The sequence below is a fragment of the Loxodonta africana genome, chromosome 19, assembly GCF_030014295.1.
Source record: "Loxodonta africana isolate mLoxAfr1 chromosome 19, mLoxAfr1.hap2, whole genome shotgun sequence".
Taxonomy (NCBI): domain Eukaryota; kingdom Metazoa; phylum Chordata; class Mammalia; order Proboscidea; family Elephantidae; genus Loxodonta; species Loxodonta africana.
The window spans coordinates 24083461-24091736 of NC_087360.1; positions in this window are offsets into that span (position 1 = coordinate 24083461).

Sequence of the window (8276 nt, forward strand, 5' to 3'; positions counted from 1 at the left end):
CTAGAGCCCAGAGGCTCAGGCCACTGCTGATTTTCTTCCATTATCCTCTTTGCCTCAGGAAAACCACAAGAAAGTCTGGCTATTAATGATTTCCTTATACCTGGGCTTTCTCTTCTATGATCTCATTTCTGACTCAAGATATGAAACAGGGTATGGAGGTGGAGGCAGGTTATGAAGATTGTTTTCCCCATTTGAGGCCTAGAATAGTTAAGTGGCTCACCCAACGGCACACAGAAGCAATGCCAAGACCAGAACCCCAGTATCCTGTCTCCAGCTCAGGTCCTAGAAGGGCCAGGATCATGGCCACCACTGACTTATGAAGAGTGGAATGGACTAGACCAAGTGCACAGCCTCCCCCCGAAATCCTCACACAGTGACCCTTCCCTGGGTCTCAGATTCCTGTCTGCACAGTGAAGTATTGAACTTGGAAGCATCTCCCAGCTCAACCATCAGAGTGTGGGTCTTGCTCTGCATACTCCAGGGACCACTCTATTGGCCCCAAGAGTGCCAGCTCAGGATCTTTTCACATCATTGTCCACTCTTCATCAAATTCCTGGAAGATTCTGAGGGCAAAACCAAGGGGTAGTTTCCACATATTTTATTTCCTCCCCATACTAACCCCATGAACCCTCCCCGCTATCACCGTGTGCAAGGCTAGCATACAAGGACACAGGTGACAAGGGCACAGTGATGACCTGCTGACCACCTGGTAAGAAACTGAATTAAGGACTGGTGGAGAAATGGTGTGACCAACCGAGTGACTAACCGGCTAACTGAATTGACTGACAGGCTGCCTAGATTGACTGGCATGTTGATTGATTGACAGGATGGCTGCCTGACAGACTGGCTAGAATGACTGACTGACTGGACTGACTGAAGAAATAAATGACTTAATAGATTGACAGACTAACTGACTGGAATGACTGACAAACTGATTGGATTGATTTACTCACTCACTAGACTGACAGGCTGCCTAGACTGACTGACATGTTGACTGGCTAGATTGACTAACACGATGGCTGACTAGATCAACACGTTGACTGCCCGGATTGACTGAGTAGGGCTCACTGGGCTGACTGACGGAACTGATTGACAAAATAGTTGTAACAGATGTTGCTGGGCAGCTGCCAGACTCTCATCTTTGGTGTCCGCTTCTCGCTCATTTCCCACCAACGCAGCTCGCGGCCTCTAACACCACGAAACAGTGACAGGGCTCGGAGCTGGACGACCCCGTCTCCCGCCAGAACCTGAGCTGAAGGCCTTGAGCGGCTCCGTGGCGCCACCTCGTGGTCGAGCCTGGAAGGAAGGGGGCGGGACTGAGGCAGGCGGGGCTAGAAGAGGAGACTAGGGGTTGAGGGGCGGGATGGGGTGGGCGGGGCCACGTGGGCGGGGCTACGTGTTGAGAGGCGGGCCTGAAGGTGGGAGTTCGGAAGGCGCGGGAAGGGGCTTGGCGGAGCGTCCCATTGTCTGCTTTACGGACAGGTTGCTCCGCTTGCCCTCTTCCTCTGCTCTGTCCGGCCTCCTTTTCCTCCTCCACAATCGGAAGCCTGATGGGGCCAGAGAAATTCCCAGCTTCGCCTTAGACCCAGTACCAGCCTGGCCTGTGGAAGGGGGTGGCGGGACCCTTCGGGGACCAGGCCTGCGACTGCGCGCGACGGGGGCGGAACCCTTCCCCTCCGCAGCGCTCAGAAATCCTTGAGGACTCTGCAGAGGCTTTGAGAGCCTGAGTGAGCAGGTGGGCACAAGAACGGGGGGAATTCACATTGTTTCTGTTACTGGGCCCATAATTACCCATCCCCCCCCCCCTTTTTTTTTCCTGCCATCCCGCTGGTCCTCAGCAGCTCACCTTTAAACGCTCACCTGCCTTCCCGGACTGCCTCCGGAGAACCCCTAGGTGGCAGCAAAGGCCTGAGAAAGTGGTCCCTCCCTTCCACTATATTCCAGAAAGGCAGGGGACAATGGAACCACTTCTTGGAGGAGAGAACTGAGGTCTAGAGTGGCAGGAATGTGCTCGAGACACGCCGCGATGTGGACCCTAACTTCCTGCCGCAGTAGAAGAGAAGACAAGATAGAGGTGGTGATTGTTGTTAGTGTCCCACTCATGGTGACCCCGCGTGTGCAGAGTAGAACTGCACCATAGGGTTTTCAAGGCTGTGACCATATTCATAAGCAGATCGCCAGGCCTTACTTCCAAGACACCTCTGGGTGGGTTTGAACCGCCAACCAAGGTAGAGGGAGGGACAGCAGAAAGCAATAAATAGTTCAGAACACGGGAGCACCCGGACAAGCCATGCCCAGCCACTCTGAAGCTGTTTTCTTACCTGTAAAATAGGGGCAAGAATGGTTTGAGGATTAACTGAGATGCCACATGGAAACGTCAGCACTGTGGTAAGTGCTCAAGCCACGTAAAGTAATCTGAGCGTGGTGGCCTTTTTTATGTATCAATTTGGCTCAGCTACGGTCCCCAGTTAATCAAACGCTAATCTAGGTGTTGCTATGTAGGTATTTTGTAGATGCAATTAAAGTCCATAGTCAGTAGAAGATTCAAGTCCACAATCAGTTGAAAGGCCTGAAGAGCAGAGCTGAAGTTTCCCTGAAGAAGACATTCTGTCTGGGGCCAGCAGCTGCAGCTGGTGCAGGACAATTCCAGCCTGCCCGCTGGCCACCCACCCTACAGACTGCAGACTTGCCTAGCTGGCCCCCACAATCGCATAAGTCAGTTCCTTGCAATAAATCTCTAAATGTGAATCTCCTACTGGTTGTCTTTCTCTGGTTCAAACTGTCACACTGAGGAAATGGGGTGTGTGTGTGTGCGCGCACGCGCACGCACATGTGCTTGGGGCACTCCTTTTTAACGTCAGTGTGTTTGTGCCTTTAGGGATCCTGTAGTTGGAGGCTTTAGCAAAATCTTGGTTTTTCGTTAGTAGAGCTGGGGGTAGCGATGCGAAATAGGTGAGGGCGGAGGGCCCAGGTGCAGGCCTCTTGCTCCTTCCCCTACCCCCGTCCCCTACCCCAGACCGCACCCTCATCTGCTTGTTTCCAAACTTCCTCTGTGGCCTCCTCTTCCCAAAGGAGACCAGGCCTGGCCCCTCCCTCCGCAGTGGGTGTAGGGTTGTGGGGGAGAGGTAGGAGCTGTGCTGCCTCCACTGGAGGCAGCTGGTGAGAAGGAGGTTTCTCCCTCACCAACCAGCTAGTCCTCATGTCCCTGTACCCTGCCTTGCCCGCCTCCATCCTCACAGATCCATGTGTCACATACCCACCCTCGCCTCCTGCCCTCCTACCCTGATTCTGACAGTCGCTAACATTCCAATGACATCCTACGTCGGAGCCCTGTGCCAACATTTTACTCATATCATTTAGCACCACCACAGACTGATGGTGCAGGGATTATTACCATCATTATCCCCATTTAATAGAGGAGGAAGCTGAGGCACAGAACCATGTTCTTTGCTTTCTGCCTGTTCTTCCTCCCCAGGCAGAACCCAACACACAGACTGAGCTCTATTGGGGTGGGGACCCAGGCTGGATTTGCTCCCTGTGGTATCCTCAGGGCCCAATACACAGGAAGAGCTGAGTCAACATTGTTGGATGAATGACAGGTAAAGGTGGGAAACCCTGGTGGCACAGTGGTTAAGTGTAATGGCTGCTGACCAAAAGGTCAGCAGTTCAAATCCACCAGGCGCTCCTTGGAAACTATGGGGCAGTTCTACTCTGTCCTACAGGGTTGCTATGAGTCAGAGTTGACTCAACGGCAGCAGGTTTCTGGTTTGTTTTTTTGTGTTTTTTTTTTTGTGTTTTTTTTTTTTGTATCCTCAGTGCCCAGCACACAGGAAGAGCTAAGTCAACGTTGTTGGATGAATGAGAGGTGAGGGAGAGAGGCCAGGCACATGCTGGATGAAGGGGCAGGGACCACATGCCCTGGTTTGCTTGGGAGTCCCAGTTTCCTCTAATTGTCCTGGCATAATTATGACGGTGTCCCATTTCACCATCAAGTGTCCCAATTTGGTGATATACAGTCAGCCTAGTTACGGGAAAACAGGAGGGGTTCACCCAGAGCTTCTGCTCTTGGCCAGCCCCACACCGGTTTCCCACTTTCCCCCACAAGCCCAAAGCTTTTTTCCTCTTGCTCCTGAGGTATTTTTTCTTTTTTTTTAATATTCTGTCTGATTTGCCCCTAGCCCCTGGAAATGCGTAAGAATTCTGTTTGCCCATTTCACCGCAGAAGTGTCTTCCTGGAGGGTTGCCATGGTAGTCGAATGATGTCACTGCCCTGGAAACAGTTGCCTAGGAGATGAGTGATGTCACTTCCAGGAGATGATTGCCATGGTGACCACCTTGGTGGAAGGGGGGGTGGGGAGGTGGCCAGGAAAGTCAAGGGGGGTGGAGGGCGGATGCAGAAGGGACAAATGTGAAGGGCAGAAGGAAAAAGGGAGTGTGCAGGAAAAACACCAGGAAGAGGATGGGGATCACCTCAGGACAGTGAAAATAACACAGAATCTCAGAAAGGGAAAGGCCCCCAAGACGACCGATGCCACCGCCCTGTTTTCACAGAGGCTGTCAGAGGGCAGGCCCTGCTCACGGTCACACTGCCAGCCTGTGGCCTCATTACCCTCAGTTTCTTACACGGTTTATTGGTAGGTTTGGGTAGGGAAATGGAAGACTCCCTTCAGTCATTTCTTTCTAAAATTTCTGACTCGAATCAATCAACTTTCCATTAATTCAATGGACTATTATTGTGAGCTGTGTACTAGTCCCTGAGAGGAGCCCAGAGATGAAAAAGCCTCCTCAGAGCACTCGCAAGCAAGAAGACATGCAAGTTAAGCAGTGTGCAGACAGCTTCCAATCTTCTGTCCAGCTCAGATCTTGTTCTGACTGCAGACTCATTTATCCCCTGCCTTGTCTACCTGACTTCACCAGCTGGATGTCTCACAGACCTGTTAAAAATAATCATCATGTCCAAAATCAATCTTTTTGCCCCTCCAAAACACATTCTCTGATTCCAAGTTCTCTACATTTCTCAACACCATCTTCCCAATTCTCCAGCCAGAAACCGGGGGTCCTTCTTGATTTCTGCCTTTCCACTTCTGTCAACCCCAAATCCAATTCCATAGCAAGACCAGAATGCCTCCTGAACCTGCTCACAGCTCCATCCGAGTCACTGCCCCAGACTGAGCCACCGTCTTCTCTTACCCAGTCTGTTATAGCAGCTTCCTATTTGGGTTCCCATAGTGATATTGAAATGTAAATCTGAATGTGTCACACTCTGCTTAAAGCTCTTGAGTGGCTTCCCATTGCACTTCCACACAGACACACATTCCACAAGTTCATGCCCAATTGGCTGGTCTACTTTTCCAAGCTCATTGGTTACTAGTTTCTTTTATTAGCTATATTCCAGCCACACTGGTCTTCTGTCAGTTCTTTGAGGACACCAAGCTCATCCACCCAAACTCCTGCTTTTCAGAGCCTTCACACTTTAGCTAGTGTACCAAGAAACCTCCACCCTCCTACCCTCTCACTCTACTACAACATCCCACCTTCCCCTCACTAATTTCTCAACTTTCAGATCTTGGCTTAAATATCACTCACTGTGGCCTTCCCAGACCACTGATCTACACAGGTTCTCTCCCTCATTCACCATGACTGTACCCTGCTAGTTGCCTTCATACCACAGTTCATAGTTACTTAATATATTTTTATTGTATCACCTCCACTAGATTGTTAGCCCCATGAGGACAAGGGCTGTATCTACCTAATTCACCAAGGTATAGCCAGCACACTGACCAAGGTTTTCCACATAGCAGGAGCTTGGTGTTTACTGAATGAATGAAGACAGAGTGATACGTGTCATTGTATGGTAAGATTCACAGAACAAAGAGCCCAAAAGAGGGTTCACAGTAGCTGGATCAAGAGTAAGAGAGCACATTAAACCAGTTGGGTGCAGCTGGAGAGAGATTTCAATAGGCAATACTTTGGTTCACTTTTAAGTCATATTGTAGACATTAGCACATACAGGTACCTCACTCTCTGGTAGAAGGAGCTCCAAAGCTTAAGAGAAAGAAATGCAATAAGGTCCAGATTGTAGGATACGACTGGGGAGGGGGAAGAGGCAGACTGGTCTGACTGAAGAGGCAAGTGTGAAGGAGTAGGTAGCATAGAGAAGTGCGGCTGGCAAGGAAAGAAGAGCTCCCATCAAGAAAGACCTGGGATGTCAGCCTTCCAGCTCCATGGCTGAAGGCAGTATGAAATTGTGAAGAGAACAAGGACGTTGAAGTCCAGCAAAAAGACTGGCTCTACCATCTCCCAGCTGTGTGATCATGAGAAAGTCACTCTTCCTCTCTGAACCTCTAACTGAGAGCTAAAATCTAGCTCACAAGAGTGTTAGCTTTGAACTAAGCGATGTAAGTAGAACCCCACTTAGCAGAGTGACTGGCAGTCAGCAAATGTTATTTCCCCTTCTCTTCTGGGTACAGTTTCTGCCCATCAGAATAGCATAGGAGTTGTGCTTTTGAAAAATGACCCTGACAATAGATTCTTTTATTCTCTACCTCACCCAACCTTTTGAAGCCTCTGCTTTGCATCTGACATTGAGCAACGTGCCATAGGGGTCTATGGACCAGTGGAGGTAGAATGGTGTGCACGGTAGGCTAAAATGATGCAAAAGACTGACCCAAAGTTACACGGCAGTTCGAAAGGGAAGAGGGGGCTTCCAGCTGGATCAGAAGTTTCATAAGGAGATGGTATTCCATTAGACCTTGAAGGAAGGATTCGATTTTGGGTAGGCTGTCAGGTAGACTGGAGAAAGAATACAGCCCAGAAGCAGAGAACCTAGCTATTGTTATGAGCTTTCTAGGACTTTCTCTCTCCAGATGGGAACCAAAATAGCCATGGTGTGGTGAAAACGGCCTTGAAGTAGAATAGATCCAGTTTTGATTTGAGCATTACCTTTTTTTTTTTTAATTGTGATTTACGTGAAAGTTTACAGAGCAAATTAATTTCTCATTCAAAAAATTATGCAAATTGTTTTGTGGCGCTGGTTGCAATCCCACATTGTCAGCACTCTCCCCCTTTCTCTTTCCACCCGGGGTTCCCCAGTTCCATTCGTCCAGTTTTTCTGTCCCTTCCTGCCTGCTTGTCTTTGTTTTTGACCCTGTGTTGCCCATTTTATCTCACACACTTGATTGATCTAAGAACCACATTCCTCACATGCATTATTGTTTTATAGGCCTGCCTAACCTTTGGCCGAAAGGCAAACTTCAGGAGTGGCTTCAATTCTGAGTTAGAACGGTGTTCAGGGGGCATAGCCTCAGGGGTTCCTCCAGTCTCTGTCAGTCTGGTCTTTTTGTGAATTTGATCATTTGTTCTACATTCTTCTCCCACTCTGTCCAGGACCTTCTGTTGTAATCTCAGGCAGAGCAGTCGGTAGTGGTAGCCAGGCATCATCTAGTTCTTCTGGTCTTGGAGTCGTGTAGGCTATGGTTCATGTAATCCACTAGCCCTTTGGACTAATTGCTCCCTTGAGTCTTTAGTTTTTTTTTTCCTCTCCTTGCTCCGGACTAGAAGAGACCAATAGTTGTATCTTAGATGCTGCTCACAAGCTTTTAAGACCCCAGACACTACTCACCAAAGTAGGGTGCAGAGTACTGCCTTTAAGAACTATGATGCACTCTGGAAGTCATGGTCCCCAGACCTTCTATTAGCCCAAGACTGGAACCATTCTCAAAGTCAACTCTTCAGGCAGGGATTGGACTGGACTATAAGACAGAAAATGATATTGGTGAGGAGTGAGCTTCTTGGCTCAAGTAGACACATGAGACTGTGTGGGTAGCTCCTGTCTGGTGAGATGAGAAGGCAGAGGGGGACAGGATCTGGTTGAATGGACACGGGGAATACAGGGTAGAGAGGAGGAGTGTGCTGTCTCATTAGGAGGAGAGCAGCTAGGAGCACATAGCAAGGTGTATATAAGTTTTTGTATGAGAGACTGACTTGATTTGTAAACTTTCACTTAAAGCACAATTTAAAAAAAAAAAACAAGACTAAAGAGGCACACCAGCCCAGGGACAACTAGAAGGCAAGAGGAGACAGGAAAGCTGGTAATAGAGAACCAAAAGTCAAGAAGGGAGAGTGTTGACATGTTGTGGGGTTGGTAACCAATGTCTCAAAACAATATGTGTACTACTTGTTTAATGAGAAGCTCGTTTGTTCTGTAACTCTTAATCTAAAGTACAATAATGTAGCAAGGTGTATATGGGTTTTTGTGTGACTGACTTGATTTGTAG